Here is a 25,794-nt window from a genome sequence, read left to right as displayed (position 1 = left end):
AAGATAATCAAATTGATTTGTTTTCAGATACTAAGTTTGTGGTAATTGGTTTTAGCAGCTATAGAAAATGTATATATCTCTCTTGGCTACTGTTTCTTCTAGGCTAACAACAATTTTGGTAGATGTCAATCAATGTATATTGATGTGACAAAGTCACACTTTCTCTATTAGATTTTTGTGGCATTCTCGTCCATTGATAATTCCTTTGTTAGAAAACCAGTAAAGAGGTTTTTTACTACAATGAAATGAAAATCTGACCTTGTCATGGAGCTACAGATTATATTTACAAATCATGTTATATACCTTGAGAACCTATACTATTCTTCCGTTAGTCTTGAACATAATTTTTGATAGAATGAATGGCTGAATAAATATGAGTAGCCTCATATTTATCCTCCTTATAGCTCTTTTCTGCACAAAAGGAGTTTCCTTAGCCATTTCTATATTTGAGTTACTTCAACCATCAAGTGCTAATATTTTCTAATTTTTAGAAAAGGGATATAACATAAGAACATCATGGCAAGTTCTCCATCTAAACATTTAGAAGATGTGAGAAAAATTTCAACTTCTGTATCTATTCTCTCAAATCCAATTATATTCCCAAACAAATTAAAGACACTAGCTAGTTCAATATTGCTGTTATATGCCAGGAACATTTAGCTGAAATTATATGGGAAAAGAGAGAAAGAATATAAGGAAGGAAATATTGTAGTGCCACCAGGACACTGTTCAGCTTGTGGGGTGTCCATGGAAAACTTCTTTTAATTTGTTCCCATTGGGAAAAATCTACAATCTCGATTTTTGGTTTTACAAAATTCTTTCAATATTTCTGGGAAACTTTTTATGTATGCATACAACTTCCTCTTTCAGTGCATGGCATTTAAGACACTCCCAGCTTCTTAGAAATTCAGAGATGCGCCTCTCATTTGCCATTTCCACTCTTTTCAAACCAACTCGGCTGTGTTTTCACAATATTTTACTTGTTTTGTAAGCTGGCCTCATTTCTTCCCCACTAAATATAAAGTAAAATCTATTTGCTCAATAAAAGTGTAATTCTTTGTTTTCTTTTCTACTTTGCCTTTTGGAACAGATATATGTGTCTTAGCATCCTCTCTTGAATTATGTTTATGGAGCCCTATATGGAAAAACATATGAAGATTATGACTTCTGAATGCAAATGCACCTATCATGTATGGGAATTGTCTCAGTCCCATTTTCCTCATGTAGGGTAATACTCTACAGAAGGAATCTCTATTGGGAAGGCAGCTCATAACTCAAGCCTGCAGTCTATTTTTTTTGTTCTCCTTCATGGCGTATGTGTAATTTTTGGTGTATATTCCTTTGAGTCTAGACTTCAAATATTTCCCAAAAATGTTACCTCAGGGCATGTGAAATACATGCTTTTTGTCTATAATACATCTGTAGCCTTCAATTCACCTACAAATGATTGAAATATTCCATGCTGAGGACACTTCTCAAATCCAAAAGTTTTTAATAACTCCCAGGTGCAGTCATTCCAGTCATGAAAACGGGGATTAAAATTACTCTATGCCACTGTTGAGGGGTATCTCTCAATATTTTCTTGACATTTGACTGCTTTGTAAGATTTATTCAAAATAACTCTGAGACTGTGCCCCTTTTCATTTTTTTCCATCAATTTGGGATAGTGTCAACTTTTCATTTGTCTAGTTCAAACAATAACATGAGTTACATGTAGGTATACTTACTTTTTCTTTCACATATTAAAATTCTTTTTATCAAGTGTGGGCTTCTCTTATCCCAGTTGAATGAACACATCTTTCTTCATTTCATTTTACTTTCTAAAAAATCTGTTCTTTGGAGTATTTTTTTTTTTACTGAATTTTGAGCAAAATTTATTTATTTACTTTTAGATTCAATCATTCCTGGATTGTGCATTTAAATTCTTACTTTTGCACTACTTTTTGCAAAGTTCCATTAAATCTAATTTCAATAAGATGCTATGTTCCCTTTGTAAGTAAAGAAATTTATCCTCTTGGGGGGGCGGAGCAAGATGGCCGAATAGGAACAGCTCCAGTCTCCAACTCCCAGCGTGAGCGACACAGAAGACCGGTGATTTCTGCATTTTCAACTGAGGTACTGGGTTCATCTCACTGGGGAGTGCCAGACGATCGGTGCTGGTCAGCTGCTGCAGCCCGAACAGCCAGAGCTGAAGCAGGGCGAGGCATTGCCTCACCTGGGAAGCGCAAGGGGGAAGGGAATCCCTTTTCCTAGCCAGGGGAACTGAGACACACAACACCTGGAAAATTGGGTAACTCCCACCCCAATACTGCGCCTTAAGCAAACAGGCACACCAGGAGATCATATCCCACTCCTGGCCGGGAGGGTCCCACACCCACGGAGCCTCCCTCATTGCTAGCACAGCAGTCTGTGATCTACCGGCAAGGCAGCAACGAGGCTGGGGGAGGGGCGCCCGCCATTGCTGAGGCTTAAGTAGGTAAACAAAGCTGCTGGGAAGCTCGAACTGGGTGGAGCTCACAGCAGCTCAAGGAAACCTGCCCGTCTCTGTAGACTCCACCTCTGGGGACAGGACACAGTAAACTATAACAAACGCAGCCGAAACCTCTGCAGACGCAAACGACTCTGTCTGACAGCTTTGAAGAGAGCAGTGGATCTCCCAACACGGAGGCTGAGATCTGAGAAGGGACAGACTCCCTGCTCAAGTGGGTCCCTGACCCCTGAGTAGCCTAACTGGGAGACATCCCCCACTAGGGGCAGTCTGACACCCCACACCTCACAGGGTGGAGTACACCCCTGAGAGGAAGCTTCCAAAGCAAGAATCAGACAGGTACACTCGCTGTTCAGAAATATTCTATCTTCTGCAGCCTCTGCTGCTGATTCCAGGCAAATAGGGTCTGGAGTGGACCTCAAGCAATCTCCAACAGACCTACAGCTGAGGGTCCTGACTGTTAGAAGGAAAACTATCAAACAGGAAGGACACCTACACCAAAACCCCATCAGTACATCACCATCATCAAAGACCAGAGGCAGATAAAACCACAAAGATGGGGAAAAAGCAGGGCAGAAAAGCTGGAAATTCAAAAAATAAGAGCACATCTCCCCCGGCAAAGGAGCACAGCTCATCGCCAGCAACGGATCAAAGCTGGACAGAGAATGACTTTGACGAGATGAGAGAAGAAGGCTTCAGTCCATCAAATTTCTCAGAGCTAAAGGAGGAATTACGTACCCAGTGCAAAGAAACTAAAAATCTTGAAAAAAAAAGTGGAAGAATTGATGGCTAGAGTAATTAATGCAGAGAAGGTCCTAAACGAAATGAAAGAGATGAAAACCATGACACGAGAAATACGTGACAAATGCACAAGCTTCAGTAACCGACTCGATCAACTGGAAGAAAGACTATCAGCGATTGAGGATCAAATGAATGAAATGAAGCGAGAAGAGAAACCAAAAGAAAAAAGAAGAAAAAGAAATGAACAAAGCCTGCAAGAAGTATGGGATTATGTAAAAAGACCAAATCTACGTCTGATTGGGGTGCCTGAAAGTGAGGGGGAAAATGGAACCAAGTTGGAAAACACTCTTCAGGATATCATCCAGGAGAACTTCCCCAACCTAGTAGGCCAGGCCAACATTCAAATCCAGGAAATACAGAGAACGCCACAAAGATACTCCTCGAGAAGAGCAACTCCAAGACACATAATTGCCAGATTCACCAAAGTTGAAATGAAGGAAAAAATCTTAAGGGCAGCCAGAGAGAAAGGTCGGGTTACCCACAAAGGGAAGCCCATCAGACTAACAGCAGATCTCTCGGCAGAAACTCTACAAGCCAGAAGAGAGTGGGGGCCAATATTCAACATTCTTAAAGAAAAGAATTTTAAACCCAGAATTTCATATCCAGCCAAACTAAGTTTCATAAGTGAAGGAGAAATAAAATCCTTTACAGATAAGCAAATGCTTAGAGATTTTGTCACCACTAGGCCTGCCTTACAAGAGATCCTGAAGGAAGCAGTAAACATGGAAAGGAACAACCGGTACCAGCCATTGCAAAAACATGCCAAAATGTAAAGACCATCGAGGCAAGGAAGAAACTGCATCAACTAACGAGCAAAATAACCAGTTAATATCATAATGGCAGGATCAAGTTCACACATAACAATCTTAACCTTAAATGTAAATGGACTCAATGCTCCAATTAAAAGACACAGACTGGCAAACTGGATAAAGAGTCAAGACCCATCAGTCTGCTGTATTCAGGAGACCCATCTCACATGGAGAGACATACATAGGCTCAAAATAAAGGGATGGAGGAAGATTTACCAAGCAAATGGATAACAAAAAAAAGCGGGGGTTGCAATACTAGTCTCTGATAAAACAGACTTTAAACCATCAAAGATCAAAAGAGACAAAGAAGGCCATTACATAATGGTAAAGGGATCAATTCAACAGGAAGAGCTAACTATCCTAAATATATATTCACCCAATACAGGAGCACCCAGATTCATAAAGCAAGTCCTTAGAGACTTACAAAGAGACTTAGACTCCCATACAATAATAATGGGAGACTTCAACACTCCACTGTCAACATTAGACAGATCAACGAGACAGAAAGTTAACAAGGATATCCAGGAATTGAACTCATCTCTGCAGCAAGCAGACCTAATAGACATCTATAGAACTCTCCACCCCAAATCAACAGAATATACATTCTTCTCAGCACCACATCGTACTTACTCCAAAATTGACCACGTAATTGGAAATAAAGCACTCCTCAGCAAATGTACAAGAACAGAAATTATAACAAACTGTCTCTCAGACCACAGTGCAATCAAACTAGAACTCAGGACTAAGAAACTCAATCAAAACTGCTCAACTACATGGAAACTGAACAACCTGCTCCTAAATGACTACTGGGTACATAACGAAATGAAGGCAGAAATAAAGATGTTCTTTGAAACCAATGAGAACAAAGAGACAACGTACCAGAATCTCTGGGACACATTTAAAGCAGTGTGTAGAGGGAAATTTATAGCACTAAATGCCCACAAGAGAAAGCAGGAAAGATCTAAAATTGACACTCTAACATCGCAATTAAAAGAACTAGAGAAGCAAGAGCAAACACATTCGAAAGCTAGCAGAAGGCAAGAAATAACTAAGATCAGAGCAGAACTGAAGGAGATAGAGACACAAAAAACCCTCCAAAAAATCAATGAATCCAGGAGTTGGTTTTCTGGAAAGATCAACAAAATTGACAGACCACTAGCCAGACTAATAAAGAAGAAAAGAGAGAAGAATCAAATCGATGCAATTAAAAATGATAAAGGGGATATCACCACCGACCCCACAGAAATACAAACTACCATCAGAGAATACTATAAACACCTCTACGCAAATAAACTGGAAAATCTAGAAGAAATGGATAATTTCCTGGACACTTACACTCTTCCAAGACTAAACCAGGAAGAAGTTGAATCCCTGAATAGACCAATAGCAGGCTCTGAAATTGAGGCAATAATTAATAGCCTACCAACCAAAAAAAGTCCAGGACCAGATGGATTCACAGCTGAATTCTACCAGAGGTACAAGGAGGAGTTGGTACCATTCCTTCTGAAACTATTCCAATCAATAGAAAAAGAGGGAATCCTCCCTAACTCCTTTTATGAGGCCAACATCATCCTGATACCAAAGCCTGGCAGAGACACAACAAAAAAAGAGAATTTTCGACCAATATCCCTGATGAACATCGATGCAAAAATCCTCAATAAAGTACTGGCAAACCGGATTCAGCAACACATCAAAAAGCTTATCCACCATGATCAATTGGGCTTCATCCCTGGGATGCAAGGCTGGTTCAACATTCACAAATCAATAAACATAATCCAGCATATAAACAGAACCAAAGGCAAGAACCACATGATTATCTCAATGGATGCAGAAAAGGCTTTTGACAAAATTCAACAGCCCTTCATGCTAAAAACGCTCAATAAATTCGGTATTGATGGAATGTACCTCAAAATAATAAGAGCTATCTATGACAAACCCACAGCCAATATCATACTGAATGGGCAAAAACTGGAAAAATTCCCTTTGAAAACTGGCACAAGACAGGGATGCCCTCTCTCACCAGTCCTATTCAACATAGTGTTGGAAGTTCTGGCTAGGGCAATTAGGCAAGAGAAAGAAATCAAGGGTATTCAGTTAGGAAAAGAAGAAGTCAAATTGTCCCTGTTTGCAGATGACATGATTGTATATTTAGAAAACCCCATTGTCTCAGCCCAAAATCTCCTTCAGCTGATAAGCAACTTCAGCAAAGTCTCAGGATACAAAATTAATGTGCAAAAATCACAAGCATTCTTATACACCAGTAACAGACAAACAGAGAGCCAAATCAGGAATGAACTTCCATTCACAATTGCTTCAAAGAGAATAAAATTCCTAGGAATCCAACTTACAAGGGATGTCAAGGACCTCTTCAAGGAGAACTACAAACCACTGCTCAGTGAAATAAAAGAGGACACAAACAAATGGAAGAACATACCATGCTCATGGATAGGAAGAATCAATATCGTGAAAATGGCCATACTGCCCAAGGTAATTTATAGATTCAATGCCATCCCCATCAAGCTACCAACGAGTTTCTTCACAGAATTGGAAAAAACTGCTTTAAAGTTCATATGGAACCAAAAAAGAGCCCGCATCTCCAAGACAATCCTAAGTCAAAAGAACAAAGCTGGAGGCATCACGCTACCTGACTTCAAACTATACTACAAGGCTACAGTAACCAAAACAGCATGGTACTGGTACCAAAACAGAGATATAGACCAATGGAACAGAACAGAGTCCTCAGAAATAATACCACACATCTACAGCCATCTGATCTTTGACAAACCTGAGAGAAACAAGAAATGGGGAAAGGATTCCCTATTTAATAAATGGTGCTGGGAAAATTGGCTAGCCATAAGTAGAAAGCTGAAACTGGATCCTTTCCTTACTCCTTATACGAAAATTAATTCAAGATGGATTAGAGACTTAAATGTTAGACCTAATACCATAAAAACCCTAGAGGAAAACCTAGGTAGTACCATTCAGGACATAGGCATGGGCAAACACTTCATGTCTAAAACACCAAAAACAACAGCAGCAAAAGCCAAAATTGACAAATTGGATCTAATTAAACTAAAGAGCTTCTGCACAGCAAAAGAAACTACCATCAGAGTGAACAGGCAACCTACAGAATGAGAGAAAATTTTTGCAATCTACTCATCTGACAAAGGGCTAATATCCAGAACCTACAAAGAACTCAAACAAATTTACAAGAAAAAAACAAACAACCCCATCAAAAAGTGGGCAAAGGATATGAACAGACATTTCTCAAAAGAAGACATTCATACAGCCAACAGACACATGAAAAAATGCTCATCATCACTGGCCATCAGAGAAATGCAAATCAAAACCACAATGAGATACCATCTCACACCAGTTAGAATGGCGATCATTAAAAAGTCAGGAAACAACAGGTGCTGGAGAGGATGTGGAGAAATAGGAACACTTTTACACTGTTGGTGGGATTGTAAACTAGTTCAACCATTATGGAAAACAGTATGGCGATTCCTCAAGGATCTAGAACTAGATGTACCATATGACCCAGCCATCCCATTACTGGGTATATACCCAAAGGATTATAAATTATGCTGCTATAAAGACACATGCACACGTATGTTTATTGCGGCACTATTCACAATAGCAAAGTCTTGGAATCAACCCAAATGTCCATCAGTGACAGATTGGATTAAGAAAATGTGGCACATATACACCATGGAATACTATGCAGCGATAAAAAAGGATGAGTTTGTGTCCTTTGTAGGGATATGGATGCAGCTGGAAACCATGATTCTTAGCAAACTATCACAAGAACAGAAAACCAAACACCGCATGTTCTCACTCATAGGTGGGAACTGAACAATGAGATCACTTGGACTCAGGAAGGGGAACATCACACACCGGGGCCTATCATGGGGAGGGGGGAGGGGGGATGGGGGAGGGATTGCATTGGGAGTTATACCTGATGTAAATGATGAGTTGATGGGTGCAGCACACCAACAAGGCACAAGTATACATATGTAACAAACCTGCACGTTATGCACATGTACCCTACAACTTAAAGTATAATAGTAATAAATTAAAAAAAAAAAAAGAAATTTATCCTCTTCATATTTATTCATTAAATCTATACTTCCCTTATGGCTGTGGTACCTGAAACCCACAACCAAAATAAGGATTTTTGTAATTCTGAATCTAGAGCCAATTTCAAATGAGCTAATGCTGGTTGATTATGGTTTCAGGCTTCAGGAACCTATGAATAAAGCACAGAAATAAACCAATAAACCAGAGAGCAAACGTGAATCCATCTACCTGCTGTATGAATGACTAATCAATAGCCCATTTTTTTTATTCATCCCATTCATTTTTTTCATTTATCAAACAATTCAATTGTGGTTGACTCAAAAAGTATGATTGTGGTAATCTCTATGGAAAATTAATAAATCTGATTGAGGAGACTAGAGCCTGATGGGACATGGGGATAACTCTTCGATAGAGTGGTCAAAAAAATATGACTGCATCTTCATTTCACCCAGAACAGTCGCATACAGTTAAAATGATTTGTTTGGACTTTGTGTGTAGAGCAGTGGTTGTGTTACCATGTTACCTATTACCTTCGATATCTTGATATCATCAGAACAGAGAAGGGCAGAAAATGAATACTTCGGTAAGGAATTTCCAGACAAAGGAAATAGCTTTTGCATGTTTGTGGCACAGCAAGGAATGAGAGAGGTGAAAAGAGTGATAGATGATGACATCACAGAGAAAAGAGGAAGGCGACCTAACCAGCAACATCCAAAAGTAGAGATCGTGGCTAAAAGCGAGACTGAAATCAGGTTTTCTTCTCCTTCCATAGTCAAAACCTTGAAATCTATACACTCATTCGTTCTCTTGGACCCTAAGCAGATTAAGAACAATTATTAAAAGCCCAAGTATTTGGCTTATCTCAATGACTCATGGGCAGACAGTAATATAGGAAGTAACAATGATAACAGGATAATATAGAACACTAACTGTGTCCATTAGATACATGACCCAATGGATAGTAAGATCAGATCAGCCATTCTTCCTCTCCTGGGAAGAAGTGAGTAAATGAGTGTAGATGAATGGACCAGATATGTATATTTCAATCCCATTTGGAGCAAGCTATGTAGAAATCTCTTCTTCAATGAAAAATGTGTCTAAGAAGAGAATATTTACTGCTAACTTCTTTTATTAACTATTAGCAATGCAGCTTATCATTTTGAAAGTCATCAAATGTATAGGAAATGCTCTAGCACAAACCTTGTAAATAACAAGGTTTTTAAATGATTTTAAATGATTTAGCAGCAATACTTATATTAACATGACAGCTTAGCTTTAGAGCTATCCATAATAAGACTGCTAAAAGGTCATTGTGAAATGTTAATATAAAATAATATTTTACATAATTCTGGACAAAAATGTGATAGTTTATAAGCTGGAACTGTGTTAAGATTTATTTTTCAGTAAATTTTCCACAAACTTGATGAAAATAATCTCAAGCAGATCTAAATATTATAAACCTTAAAGGAAATCAATGCTGGGTCAACTTTTTTCTTACCTATTTTAAAGTCTCTATTAAGAATGATTAATTCTAGTAATGTTAACCTGCATATCTCTTAACAATAAGAAATCTCAACACTATAGGTAAATGCATCTCTTAACAAAGGTAGCAGGTGACGTGATAACATAACCACTGCTGTACACACAAATTCCAAACTAGTTGTTTTAAGTGGATGGTATTGGTCTGGGTGAATTGAAGATGTAATCGTAAGTTTTTTGTTTTGATCTTAGGAAAAAAAGATTCCAATGAATGTGTTATAGAAATGACAGAGAAGATTCTTTCTTTTTAAATAATAAAAAAAAAAGATTTACTTGTTCTAGTTTTTAACAAAACCATTGAAAATTCACACCAAATAGATATAGAAAAAAAATACTTATAATGTCTTCAAATGTATTTTCTAACATATATACCTTTTTAATAAAATAGGGAACAATGGGTATATTGTTTTGGACATTATTTTCACAATAGACTACACTGTGCTTCTTTTACCATGTTGATAAATATATATGTATGTTAGCTTTATAAATTACTTTATTCCTTTAGTGGACATTTCAAATACAGTAATACATATATCAAGTATAGTGAACATATTTCGCAATGTGGACATTCCATATTTTAGTTTACTGTATTATTATAAATAAAATTATGCCGAACGTGCATGCTAGCAATTTTTACAGGATTTTTTTAGGAGGACAGTGTGGATGGAGGAAAGTTATTAAAAATTTTTATTTTATAGTTTGTTGCACAAATCATTAAATTTTCCTACTGAAATTTTGTATGAGTTTTTCTTTCTGCTTCTAATGTATGAGAGTGCTTATGCAAAACTGATTATGCTGGAAAATATTAATTTCCTCATTATACAAGAAGTAAGGGAAGCTCTATGTTTTGTACAAAATGACTGTGACTGGAATTAAATCTTTCTTAAAAATTGTCCTATTGACATTTTGATTGTAAAAATAAAATGGTTTCTCATATCACTGTATATATCTTTAGTTGAAAATGAGTCTAAATTTCTTTACATTTTTGAACAATGTATTTTAAAAATTTTCTGCTTGCATTTTTTACTTATTTTTAAAAGAATTGTTCTATGATTTTTAAGTTCTCTTTATGTATTAAGGATATTAACTCTATGTTGTGATGTTTTTTACATTTTTTCTACTTGACCCTGCCATATTTGTTAACCCATAATTATGCATATGTAATATGCAAATCCAAAGTAATTATATAATAATTCTTCTTATGCCTGCCTCTGTTGAGATCATATGTTAAAGTTTGTTTTCCATATTTTACCATGGATAATTCCTCTCAAACTACTAAAGATTTTAATTGTCCTTTAAAGCCATCTGATTTCATGGAGAAATAACTGGATTACAGTGAGCACTATAGATAATCCACATTTTCTTGACTTACAATCATGTTCTTTCAAAAATAATAAAAAGAACGATAACAATTCTCATTTCTCTAAATGCTACCTATTAAATTATTGATTAATTGTAATCAATTAACAAACAAACTTCTCCCACATTTACTTTACCTTCCCTGGAGTCCATGTCTGTCCCTATCATCGGCTACCTGTGACTGCCTAGGCATACCTCATGTTATTGCACTTTGCAAAGACTGGACTTTTTACTAATAGAAGGTTTTAGGCAACCCTGCACTGAGCAAACCTATCAATGCCATTTTCCAACAGCATGTGCTCATTTTGTGTCCCTACATCACATTTTGTAATTCTCCTAATATTTCACGCTTGTTAATTATTATTACCTCTCTGATGGTGATCTGTGATTTGTGATATTTGATGTTACAATTTTAGTTGTTTTTGGGAACCACGAAACAGCCATATAAGACAGTGAACCTAATTGAATAAATATTGCATGTATTCTGACCAATTCACCTAAAGTCTTTTTCCTCTCTCTCTCCCTGGGCCTCCCTATTCTGAGGCACAACAATATTGAAATTAATAACACAGAAATGGTCTCTAAGTGTTCAGCTGAAAGGAAGAGCTGCACAGCCCTCATTGTAAACCAAAGGCTAGAAATGATTAAACTAAGTGAGGAAGACAGATAGAAAGCCAAGAAAAGTCTAACGCTAGGCCTTTGAGCTAAACAGTCAAGTAATGGATGCAAAGAAAAAATTATCAAAGTAAATTAGTAATCCTATTCCAATAAATAACAAGAAAGCAAAAAAAGCCTTATTACTGACAAGTTTTAATGGTCTAGATAAAAGGTCAAACCAGCCACAACATTCCCTTAATCCAGGGCAAAGACCTAACCCTCTTCAATTCTATGAAGGCTGAAAAAGGAGAACAAGCTGCAGAAGAAAAGGTGGAAGCTAGCAGAGGTTGGCTCATGAGATTTAAGGAAATAAATCATCTCCATAATAATAAGGGCAAGGTGAAGCAGTAAGTGATGTAGAAGCCACAGGAAATTATCCAGAAGGTCTAGCTAATTAATAAAGGTGGCCTCATGAAACAACAGATTTTCGTTGTTGAAGAAACAGTCTTCTGTTGGAAGAAGATGCCACCTAGGACTTTCACAGGTAGAGAGAAATCAATGTCTGGCTTGAAAACTTCAAAGGACAGACTGACTTACTTGTTAGGGGCTAATATAGATGGTTACTTTAACTTGAAACCAGTGCTCAGATACCATTTTAAAAATCCAAGGTCCCTTAAGAATTATGCTAAATATACTTTGCCTGTGTTCTATAAATAGGAAAACAAAGCCTGGATTACAGCACATCTGATTGCAGCATGGCTAATTGAGCATTTTAAGCCTACTGTTGAGATCTACTGCTCTAGAAAAAAAGATTCCTTTCAAAATATTATGGCTCAGTGACAATGCACTTAGTCACTGAAGAGCTCTAATGGAAATATATAAGAAGATGAATGTTATTTCATGGTTGCTAACACAACATCCTTCTCCATGGATGAAGAAGCAGTTTCAACTTTGAAGTCATATTGTTTAAAAATATGTATTTATAATGCTATACCTACCAGAGATAATGATTCTTCTAATGTATCTGGCCAAAGTAAAATAAAAACTTTCTAGAAACAATTCCCGATTTTAAATGCCATTAAGAACATTTGTGATTCATGGGAGAAGGTTAAAACATCATATTATTTAGAAAATATATGTTATAATACTATAGCTACCATAGATAATGATTCTTCTAATGGATCTGGCCAAAGTAAAATAAAAACTTTCTGGAAATGATTCCTCATTTTAGATGCCATTACGAACATTTGTGATTCATGGGAGAGGTTAAAATATCAATATGAACAGGAATTTGGAAAAACCTGATTTGAAACCTCATGGATGACTTTGAGAGTTTCAAAATTGCAGTGGAGGAAGTCACTGCATGTATTAGTCCATTCTCATGCTGCTATAAAGACACACCCTAGACTGGGTAATTTATAAAGGAAAGACGTTTAATTGACTCACAGTTGAGCATGGCTGGAGAGGCCTCAGGAAACTTACAATCATGGTGGAAGGCAAAGGGGAAGCAAGGCACCTTCTTCACAAGGCACCAGGAAGGAGAAGTACAGAGCAAAGGGGGAGAAATGCTGAGAAAAGGGGGAAAGGCCCCTTATAAAAACATCAGATCTTGTGAAAACTCACTCAATACTATGAGTGAGATATCATGAGAACAGCATGGGAGTAACTGTCCCCATGATTCAATTACCTCCCATTGGCTCCCTCCCATCACATGTGGGGATGAAGGGAACTACAATTCAAGATGAGATTTGGGTGTGGACACAGCCAAACCTTACCACTGCAGATACGGTAGAAATAGCAAGATAACTAGTATTAGAGGTGGAGCCTGAAGATGTGACTGAATTGCTATGACCTACTGATAAAACTTGAAGGGATGAGTAGTTGCTTTTTATGAATACACAAAGAAAGTAGTTTCTTGTGAAGGAATCTACTGCTGGTGAAGATGCTGTGAAAAGTGTTGAAGTGACAACAAAGAATGTAGAAGTTTATTACAAAAGCTTAAATCATAAACAGAGTCAGGGTTTGAGAGGATTAACTCCAATTTTGAAAGAAATTCTACTCTGGGTAATATGGTATCAAATAGCATTTCATGCTAGAGAAATCTTTTATGAAAGGCAGAGTCAATAGATGCAGCAGACTTCATTGCTGCATTATTTTAAGAAGTTTCCAGTCACTCCACCCTTCAGTAACCACCACCTTGATGAGTTAGCAGCCATCAACATGAAGGCAAGATCCTCCACCAGCAAAATATCAAGATTTGTTGAATGCTTAGATGAAGGTTAGCTTTTTTTTCCTAGCAATACAGTATTTGCTAATTAAGGTATGAACACTATTTTTTAACAATAACGCTATTGCACGCTTAATAGACTACAGTGTAGTGTAAACATAACATTCATTTGCGCTGGGAAACCAAAAAATTGGGGGACTTGCTTTATTGTGGTGGTCTTGAAACAAACTCCTATCTCTAAGGAGTTTGAGTTTAGCATCCCTAATGCAAAAATCTGAAACCTGAAGAGCTCCAAAATCTGAAAGTTTTTGAGAGCTGACATGGCACCACAACTGGAAAATTCTACACTTGATCCATGTGACAGGTTGTAAATTGCAGTCAAAATTTGTTTTATGCACAAAATTGTGAAATGTAAAAATTACCCTTCAGGCTATATGTGTAAGAAGGATATGAAAAATATAAATTTTGTGTTTAGACTTATCCCCAAGATATTTTAAAATATAAATGCAAATATCCCAAAATCCAAAAATATTTAAATCCAAAATACTTCTGATCTCAAGCATTTTAGATAAGCAGTGCTCATCCTGTATATGTGTATATATTTTTTCACATACTCCCATCACCTTTAGATTCAGCTGCCCCTTGGGAAATACATTAAAGATTGATGCATACAGATACATATCAAAGTACAGTTTTAATTGCCTGTTTTGATTGACTGCACCAATTATGAAAGTAAGATAAGTCACTATACCTGCCAGAGCCAGCTGTTGGTCACTACGAAAGGCAAAGATGAGAACAGGAGAAGGAAATAGGAGGGAAATGGAAAAGGTGGAGAATTAGAGAAATATCTAGTGCAACTTATCAGGTGTAATTTTGGGATTGCAGTATCTGTTAATCTTTCTTGTGAAAGGAGAGGGTAGGATATTGAGAGAGATGAGGAGAGACGGAGAAATATAAAAGAGAGGAGAAACTTAAAACACATTGTAAGGCATTGAGGTTTTAGATTTTAGGGTGTTTTATTCATGTTATTTCCCACAATTCATTACACTTTTTCCTTCCCGACAGGTGTTCAGTAGCTCACTGTGATTGCTGAGAAGTCAACACAGGGACAAAGGTATGTAGCTGTGGGAACCTCTGTCAAATCAATGAAATAATTACCATCATGCAGTTAAAAATCCTGCTGATTCTAAACAGATATTTTGAGAAGGATTAAGCCCATATGGTCATGTTACAAAAATTGAATATTTTTTCCTTTGCTTAAAATTATCCCACTTAAAAAAGTTAAAAAGTGATTATTTTATTATAAAAGAATTTTAACTTATATAGACAATTTGGTAGAAAGTTGCCTTTCAAAAATATCACTTCAAAATAGGGTCGATTTAAAAACTTACTTATAGTTTTGGTTTTTATTTAATTTTATTCAAAATGGGCACATAACTATACATATTTATGGAGTACGATGTGATGTTTCAATGCACGTATACATTATATAATGATCAAACTGGGGTTATTACTATGTCCATCACTTTAATTATTCATCATTTATTTGTGAAAATAACATTCAAATCCTTTTCTTCTAGTTACCTTGAAATACACACTGTATTACTATTTACTATGCTCACCTTATTGTGTAATAGAACACCAAAATGGATTTACCTTTTGTAACTGTACTTTCATACCTGTTGAACAATTTCTCCTGGCCTCCCCATTTTTCTTCCCCTCCCCAGCCTCTAGCAATGACTATTCTACTCTCTACTTATATGATATCAACTTTATGATTACACATATGAGTGAGATCATTAAGTATTTTGTCTTTCTGTGCCTGGCTTATTTCACTTAATATAATACCCTACAGTTTTATCTACATTGCCACAAATGACAGGATTTAGTTATTTTTTATGGCTGAATAGTACTCATTGCATATATGTACCACATGTTCTTTGTCCATTCATCATTAGATGGGCGTCCAAAAAATTGGAGAGGATACAAATCTTGGTTACTTTGAATACTGCTGCAATAACCATGGATGTAGACGTGTCTCTTCAATGTACTCATTTTATTTCCTTTGGATATATACTAACTATTGAGATTGCTAAATTATTCAGTAGTTCTATTTTTAATTTTTTGAGGAATTGTCATACTGTTTTCCAAAATGGCGGCACTAATTTATATTCGTACCCGCAGTGTATAAGAATTTCCTTTTCTCCACATCCTCACCAGCATTTGTTATTTTTTGTCTTTTTGATAACAACCATTCTAACTGGAGAGGGGTGATATATTGTTTTGGTTTTGATGTGAATTTCTATGATGATGTTTGCTATCAAGTATTTTTTCATATATCTGTTGACCATTTGTGTGTCTTCTTTTAAGAAGTGAGTTGTTTGAGTTCCTTATATATTCTGAATATTAACCACTTGTCAGATGCATAGTTTGCAAATGCTTTCTCCTATTTTGTAGATTATGTCTTCACTTATTGTTTTTTCTGTTCAGAAGGTTTTTAATGTCATGTACTCCTATTTGTCTATTTTTGTTTCTGCTCCTTGTACTGTTCAAGAAATTCTTGCCCAATCCAATTTCATGAACCATTTCCCTATGTTTTCCCCTAGTTGTTTCATAATTTTGGGTCTTACATGTAATTATTTCATTCATTAGTATTGATTTTTGTATGTGATGAAACATGGGATCTTAGTCTGATTCTTCTGCATGTGGAGATCCAGTTTTCCCAATACCATTTATTGCACACTATTCTTTCTCCCATGTGTGTTCTTGGCATTTTTGTAAAAAATCAGTTGGTTGTGAATGCCTGAACTCATTTCTGGGTTATCTCTTCTGTTCCATTGGTCTATGTGCTTGTTTTGATGTGACCAAAACAGTACTATGCTGTTTTGGTTACTATGGCTCTGTGGTATATTTTGAAGTCAGGTGGTATTATACTTCCAGCTATGTTCTTTTTTCTCAAGATTATCCTTATTCACAGATGACATAATCAATACAGAGAAAACTCTAAAGAATTCACCAAAAACTCCATTAGAACTAATAAATTTGGTAAAGCTGCAGGATACAAAATCAACATACAAAAATCAATAGCATTTGTATACATTGATAGTGAACTATCTGAAAAAGAATCAAGAAAATAATTCCATTTATAATAATGATAAAAAATAATAAAATACCCCGGGGTAAACTTCACCAAGGAGGTGCAAGATATCTATGACAAATTCTATAAAACACTGATGAAAAAAATTGGAGAGGATACAAATAAATGGAAAGATAGCCCATGTCATGCACTGGAAGAGCTAATATTGTTAAAATGTCCAAGTTACCCAAAGTGACCTACAGATTCAATGCAATTCCTATTAAAATACCAGTGACATTCTTCACTGAAATAGAATTTTTGAAATCTTGAAATTGATATGAAAAGGCAAAAGGCTCCAAATAGTTAAGGAGATGATTTTTATAAAAATAATCCCTACTCAATTTGTAGCATTGTATGTTATTGCCCATCACCATTTGAAAATAGATTATCCCAGGAAAATCATTGATAATAAATAGAAAGAATAATTAGCTTAGTATTAACTTTATCCAGGTATATCCAGCCCAAATGTTATGTTTTATCTGCCTTTTATTTGTTCATGGGTCATGAATTGTTGATTTCTTTACATTTTTGTTTCCCCTTTTACACTCTAAGTCCTGAAAGAGAATGAAGCTTAATTTGCTTAAACCAGTATTTTTCAAAGTGTGGTCTTTACATAGCAGCATAACATCACCTGAGAAGTTGTTAGAAATGCAAATTACTGGGCCTTATTCCAGACCTACTGAAAAAGAAACTCTTGGGGGTGGAATTAGAAAATGTTTATTTAAAATCCTCCACATGATTATTATGCTCATTAAAGTTTGGGAATCGCCGGCTCAAACAGTGATTGCTTCTTCTTCTAATATTCTCTCTCTTTCTGCATGTTTCTGAAAACTAACCTTGAGAATTCTCTAGAGGCCAAAGTGACTCTCACCATTAAGGTGACCCAGGTGACTGCCTTAGGCAACCTACAGTTGTGGCATAATTCACAGACTGCAAGTTCTAGTAGCTTTCCTGAATACTAACATCACTGTTTCAGGCTCACAGATATGGCTTGTTGTGCCAGATCCCTACTGACTTCAATAGGGATAGTACCATGTCCAAGAGGCTGGAGAAGAGACCTGGAGCCTAGGAACAAGAACATAGAGTGTATTGAGGGAACTTACATGAGGGTGGTCCATTGTCAGAGGGCCGGAAGGAGAACTGCAACTGCTTATAAAAGGCATGCAGTATATATAGCATTTTAACTTAATGCCCTCCGCCTAGCAACCTTCGTTTTACCGAAAACAAAGTTCCTCCATTCCCTGTATGGCCTGAGTTCCACAGGATGGGCCCGTGTTCATTCCACATGGATAAGAAATGAATCTGAATTGTCTACTCCCAGATTCCTCAGTTCAGAATTCTGAACACACATTCTTTTCAGACCACAGAGTCATTTTTAAGGGATGCTTAAGTTAGTGCTGTCAGATGTGTCTGTCACACAGGATCATAGGTTATGCTTAAGTTATTGCTGTCAGGTGCATCTGCCAAACAGTCTCCCCACCAACGTACCCTTGACTGGGCCCCACACTCTCATCACAACATTCTTCCGTGATATCCCCTGGAGTCAGGTATGTAGAGGAGCACTGTTTCCAGATGCCTCAGCAATAATACAAACTACAACAACAAAAATGAATAATAAATTTAATAACAATCATACTGTATGCAAAGTTTTTCTAAGAGCTTTGGAGTTGAGTAAACCACATGGTTATACAGTTGTGAGACAGAGATTCTATAACAGAAATATGGGTACCTAAGGCCTGTGTGGCCTGGGTTATGTTGTGAAAGTAATCAGGGCTATATAGACAACATTCAGTTTTAATTAATGCACAGATTTCACCCTGGGCAGCACTTAAGGTGTCCAAAGCCACACAATTTTGCAAACAAGGGTGCACAACACACTACCTGTATATGCACTGCCCTTATTTACCTTAGCTCATCGTATACAGCCTACCTCATAGTGGGGATAACATTAATTTGCTCCCACACTATATGGAAAATATGCGGTCTCATCTCCTTAATGGTAGGGAATTCACTGCATGAGGTGCTGTTGTTGATAAAGAGAAACAAGTGAGGGTCATTATACCACATATAGAAGAGGTTTCAAATACTCAGGTTAGCTGCTTGGATGTGCCATGGTGGACCCATAGTGGAAGAGAGAGGCAGCTCCTCACAGACCCAACAGGCTGGTTTTTTCTGGAGAGAGACCATCTGCACCCAGTTGATGAAGAGGTTTGCTGCACACCATTTATGGACATTCTGAGAGATCACCACCCCTGTCAGTGTCCTGGTGTCTGATTTATAATACCAAATGGATTGCCTCCCCTCCCCATCTGTGATGCATTACAAAAGGCCAGAGTAAGACAATGGGGGTGTTAAAATGTTCCGTTATAAAATGATTGTCTCCTTGCACAAGGGAGGACAAGAATTCATTATTTTAAAAGTACGAGAGAGGGTAGGGTATAAAATAGGTGTGACCTGTATGTGGTTTTCTAGGCCCTTCCTCTCATGGAGCAGCAAAGCTGAACTATTGCGGGCTGGTTTGCCATTTCCAGGGCCACACACTATTGTTCTCCCCAGTGGGTAGGTCCTGTGGGAAGGGCAATAGCAGGTTATCGAAAGTACCAGCTTAGGGTAAAGTTGTACTGCCCCTTATACTTTCTACCTGGATCCTTATGGTGGTATCAGGTCCTTGCATTAGAAGAGTATGTGCTGGGCTGATGAGAGAACTTGTTTATTCAGGGTGTGGATGGCTGCTGGTAAGCAGCATGTCTGCAGAGCCAGAGACTGTGTCTCCTGCCAGAGGTGTTGCTTCAACAGTCCATTCATCTCTTCAATTGGGTTGTATGGCAGGTGGAAATGCCAATGGATATCCAGGACCTCTGCCTATTCCTGTACTGGTCACTGTCAATATCAGTGTGGACACTGTAGGCTGCACACAGCAGCTCTAATCCTTTTATGGTGGATTTCTGGGCAGCATGTTTGCTGGAATATGCCTGCAGTCGCCCTGTGCATGTGTCTGCACAAGTCAAATCATAGTGGCAGCCATCAGATAGAGGCAATGGTCCGATGTTGTCTACGTGCCAACATTGCACTGGGCCCCGGCCCCTGGCATTCTGTCCAGTATCATGCTGCAAGGACCTGGGGAGTTCCTGCACACAGGCAGGACATTGCTAATGGATGTGTACTGTGTCTTTATATCATAGTGGCAGGCCCTGATTCTTTGCTATAGCCTAAAGGGTACATTGTCCCTGATGTCCTGTCTTTATATGCAGCCAGTGAGCTATATCTTCTGTGGGGGCTTCCACAAGGAGATGAACGCAGGCTACTTCATCTGCCTGTTGATTTCCAGGTGGTGTAGATGCAGTGTGGGTATCCACTAGGCACACCATTGTATGCATCCCCTGAATGTGTGTCCTTCCACATGTCAGTGCCTCAAAGTGGGTGGCCCGCTGCTGTCCAATCCTTTGCTTCCCGTTGTAGTAGCCATATCATGAGTCCTTTAAAGATGGCCCAACTATCAATACATAGGACTATTGGGTCTGGCTCATAGAGGAGGACCAGCCAGGCCACTTCCAACTCAGCCCATTGGCTACTATGTCTTTTACCTGTATCAAGTCAGATCCTATCAGTGGACAGGTAGGTGGCCATGGCTGTCCAAGAGCAAGGACTGCTTCATGATGATCCATCTGCATACCAGGCCTGGTCAGGAACTGGGCCCTGTTTACCCCCACCCCACCTACTGTACAAAGGAGGAAATTTGTCGATGTTCAGTGGTTTTAATCAAAGACTGCCCTTCAGTTAGTTGTCACACAGGGGACAGGACCAAACACCAAAATGAGCTCTGTGCTCAAGAGGTTAGTTAACATGCTCCTCTCTTGCAGGTATGCATGCCATTTGGCCACAGTCTGTGTCTGTTTCCCAGACTTCGGTGTCTGAAAGGTATCCTTTAGCCAACCTGCTATGGGGTACCGGGTGCACCAGGGCCCCCTTTGTAATGTCCTCCACTTGAAAGGTATAAAGTGTAGCACAGAATTGTTGCTTTTTGACACTATATCTAACTTCAGCTCCTCCCATAATTGGGACCAGAATGCTAGAGGTACATTTTGATGTCCTTTCCTCTCCCATAGGCCCCACCCAACCCCCTCAGGGTAACTGGCCAGTTAACAAGGCTCTCACTGCGGTAGAACTCCCAAGGTTTGTATTTCTTTCACTGTGATTTTATCTTGTTCAAAGGCTTCATTCCCTTTTGTAGACCAATCCCAGTGGGCCCTTGAATTAGTCAGGGTTCTCTAGAGGAACAGAACTAGTGAGATATATATATATCAAAGGGAGTTTATTAAGGACAATTGACTCACACGATCACAAGGTAAAGCCTGATGATAGGCTGTCTGCAAGTTAAGGAACAAAGAAGCCAGTGGTGGATCATTCTGGGTCCCAAAATCTCAAAAGTAGGGAAGCTGACAGTGCAGCCTTCAGTCTGTGGCCAAAGGCCCAAGAGCCCCTGGCAAACCACTGGTATAAGTCCAAGAGTGCAAAAGCTGAAGAACTTGGAGTCTGATGTTTGAGGGCAGGAAGCATCCAGAAAGGGAGAAAGATGAAGGCCAGAAGACTCAGCAAGTCTGCTTTATTCTATCCATGTTGGCAGTTGATTAGATGGTGCCCACCCACATTGAGGGTGGGTCTGACTCTCCAAGTCCACTGACTCAAATGTTAATCTCCTTTAGCAAGACCCTCACAGACACACCCAGGAACAATATTTTGCATCCTTCAATCTAATCAAGTTGACACTGTATTAACCATCACAGTCTTCTTCTTGACTAAGTTGTATGAGGGCCTAAGGAGTTGGGCCAGATGGAAATAAAAGGATGACAATGCTCTATAAGACCTAAGAAAGTTTGCAACTCCTTCAGTGTGGTAGGACATGAATAGGCCTGCATCTTATCTATGACCACAGACAGAGTGACTAGTCTTACCCAAAAAGATGACACCCAAGCATTTAACTGATAAACCTGGACCCTGGACTTTGCATTGACAGCCCATACTCTTTTGCCAAGCGAGGCAGAAAACTGGGGGTTGCAGTTTGTAAGCTGGAAAAAGACTCAGAAGTTAGCATGATATCATCAAATGTAATGGAAAACATGCGCCCACTCCAGGGCAGTCCGTCCACTGAGGTCTGCAGCTACTGGGCCATTGCAGATGGTGGGGCTATGCAATATCCCAGGGGCAAGATGATAATAGTTCATTTTTCTCCTTCCTAGGTGAATACAAATTGGTCTTGACTCTTTAGGGCATTGAGGATGCTGAAGAAGGCTTTAGCTAAATTGATAACAAAATGGTATGTGCCAAACACTGCTTCTGCCCTCGTCAGAAGGGAGGTGATATTGCTGCATACGTTGGAGTACCACTTTATTTAATTCCCAATAACCTACTGTCATTCTCCATGTCCCATCAGGCTTCCACACTGGCTTTACAGGGCTGTTGTATGGGCTGTGCATTGACCTTAAAATGCCTACCTGGGCTAACTCCTTAAAAGTTCCTGTGATTTCATCATGCCCACACCTCACTGCTACTCCCTGCAGGACTGACAGCTGTACCACTGGTGTCCGTTTTGAGTTCCCCTCATCACTTCATCACTTGCTTCACCACCCTAACTCTTAGAGAGTTTCTCAGCAGTTGTTTGGAGGGTCAAGCCTCATAAGATATCCTTTCCCAAGATGTGTTCTGGGATGGGGACAATGTATACAACATTGAGTTTTGGTGGCAGTCTCCAAACTCGTAATACTGGTTCAACCTGTCTGGCTTTCATGGCCCCTTTTCTAAAACCATCTTTTGCTGTTACAGGCCTTTGGAACAGATGAGTGTTATCATATATGAGAGTGTATTAGGCTGCAGTATCTACTAGGGCATGCACAGTTTGTTTATTCTTAGGTGACTAATATACAGTTAGTTCTACATATGGCCTCTGGTCCCCGGACATCCTGACCACCATTGGTCTTATGGAGATTCCCAGGTCTTGGCCTATATCCTAGTCTAAAGGGGTTGGCATCTGTCATCCCTCTGCAGAAGGGGCAGTGTGTAGTGAACCTGAGGCTCCTTAGTGAAGCTCTGTTCTGGCTTGATCTTCTGCCACAATCCAAATAGAACAGCATTAGGTTGTTTATTTATTTCCACTCTAGGTGTCCCTGCCACTACCAGGTTGTACCATATTTGTCAGCAGGTGATGCTAATGAGCTCTTTAGCCATATCCTTTCCTTTGGCTCCCTTGTCTTTCATTCCAGCAGTACACATCTCTTGCTTATGCAGCTTTTCTGTTTCCCCTAAGTTGGAAGCTGCTTGGGCTACCTGAGACATTGGCTGTCTTATCAAGGGGCTCAGGATACACACTACTGTGACACACCACTAGTTAAGTGCTTACTATAAGACAGCATCTTTCATGCTGGCAGTAAAAAGATCATTTTTGTAGCCTCGTAATGTTCAGCATAGATAACATGTTTCATCCCTAATTCCTCTAAAATGTCCTGCAATTCCTCCATAGTCTGCCATTCAAAGGAGACATGGACATGTCTTCCTCTTTTGGCCAGGCTGCCTTGTAGCCTACAATCATCCAGCTAAGGAAGGGGATGGCCTGATCCTAATTATTGACGTCATAAGGGTGCTGCCTCAGGGCTGAGTGATTTGTGTCATTTTACTCATCTTGAGTCTGAAAGGCATTATACCCTCCGTCCCATAGACAGATAAACCACCCTGAAATTGATTATCTCCCCTTCTGCCTGAACCTATTTCCCAGCTCAACCAATTCCACAGCAGTATAGTCCCACATTGTGGTCATCTTTAAGGTGGGGGTAAGTTCTGCAGGGCTACTCCCGTCATAGTAGTGACTATGGGATGGGCAGAGAGGATAGGAACCTCCAGGGTTCATCTCATTCCTCATTCTCCTCCCCACTAGGGCTCTCCACTGGGTCTCAAGACTTAGGATCCCAAGACAATTCAGTCATGATAGCCCTAACTCATTGGCATGGGAGTCAGCAACCCTTCAAAGGGTTACCCAACAAACCAGGGTCTCTATTTTGTCATCCTATGCCCACAGGTGAGACAGTAAAGTCTCCAATGTTTCAACCTGGGCTAATCTGGCATCTCTTTCTAGTCACAGTTCATCCTGTCACTAAGGGACTCTCACCTATGCTGTGAGCTCAGCCTCAGTGGCTGCTCAGGGTGCAGTCAGAAGTGACCATCCAACCATGGCTGCCACCGCTGACTTTCAGTTAGATCCCACCCACTGCAATGGCTCTTCTGGACCCTTCAGCATTTTCGGGGCATCCCTGAACTCACATGGTAGGCCCCATCCATCAAGGAGAGTGGCCATCATGCCCCACCTAAACATCGATGGCCTGCCCGAGATTTCCTCCCTGGATTTCCTCTTCCCTGATCTCATGGATCCCATTGTTTCATCACTTATAGTGTTTTCTTCACCTCTGGCTGGCATGCCAGTTGTTGTGCTGATCCCTATTGACTTCATGAGGGATGGCACAGTGTTCCAGAAGATGAAGAGACCCAGAGCCAGCAAAACAAAATAGAGTTTATTGATGGTCCAGTGGTGGCAGGCTGGACAGAAGAACCACAGTTGCTTGTAAAAACCCTGCAGTTTATATAGCATTTTCACATAGCACCCTCCCGCTAGCAACCTCCACTTGGCAACCTTCATTTAATGCAAAAGAAAGGGTATTGATCCCCTGTGTGGCCTGCATTCCATGGAATGGACCAGGGTTCATTCCTCATAGATAAGGAATGAGTCTCCAGGTTGGCCACTCCCAGATTTCTTAACTCGGAACTCTGAACACACATTCTTTTTAGACCACAGGGTTATTCTTAGAGTATGCTTAAGTTATTGCTATCAGGTGCATCTGCCAAACACTTGTGGAAACCAAAGTAATGCACTAATATACATTTCTATCTTTTTGAAAAGTAGAACTACATGTCTCAGGAGCATTTTATTTGAAGAATTTGTTTACATCTGTATGTACTATACAAAGTATAAACCAGTTACACTATTACTTTAGTGTGACTATGGTTACTGCAACCTGTGCTATTGTAAATGTAAATCCTTGAATTACATTCAAACTAATCAGACAATAAACTGATTTCATTAGTCAGAATTTTTCAGTGCTCTGGTTGCCTATAGTTAAGGCATGAAGTAGTTTATTTCTAATTGTCATCAGAACTAGCTTACAAAACTAGGGTTAACAATCAGCATCACTATTAATGAGAAACTCACATTCATTGAAAAACTGAACTGTCCACAGTTGGTAACTAGACTGCAGTGAGGATATACCAATTGACAAACTATCTATGATTATGTCTATAAAACAAGAGATCATTTGAATGAGGTATACAAAAGGCAAAAGTAAATGTCTTTTAGATATGCTGCTCATTTCTTCTCAAGCCTTATAGTTAGAACCTCTTCCATTAGAGAAGCATTTCAAGAGGTTTCTTCCCAAGAACACATGCACATTTTTATTTACCCTTATTTGACTAGACTAGTGCTAGGCAGCCAGACCATGAGTATAAACTTTTCTCATAGCTACTTGAAACCCATCTTTCTGATGTGGCAATAATGTATACCAGAAGTTGATTAAAATACTCTTGAGGCAATTCCAAGTACTTAAATTACTTCAATAAAAGGCACTGTTTTGATAGATATAAATTTAATATTTATTCAGAATCACACAATTATTTAAATTTGATGCATTCCCTGATTTAGAATTACCAAGTATTTATTAAT

At 38.8% G+C, this 25,794-nt stretch overlaps 1 long non-coding RNA gene across 5 annotated transcripts in view; it reads left to right on the top strand.

Moving 5' to 3' along the window:
• The window catches only part of LOC107127201 (uncharacterized), a 513,156-nt gene that overhangs the window by 269,172 nt on the left and 218,190 nt on the right, over positions 1-25,794 (top strand). For all 5 annotated transcript variants that reach the window (XR_012418768.1, XR_010577715.2, XR_010577711.2 and 2 more), the window contains exon 2: positions 14,966-15,014. This is a non-coding gene — a long non-coding RNA (uncharacterized lncRNA). The remainder of the gene's footprint in view (positions 1-14,965; positions 15,015-25,794) is intronic.

This window comes from Macaca fascicularis, chromosome 1, assembly GCF_037993035.2.
Source record: "Macaca fascicularis isolate 582-1 chromosome 1, T2T-MFA8v1.1".
In the NCBI taxonomy this organism is placed as follows: Eukaryota; Metazoa; Chordata; class Mammalia; order Primates; family Cercopithecidae; genus Macaca; species Macaca fascicularis.
This window is presented reverse-complemented; position numbering and strand designations above follow the sequence as displayed.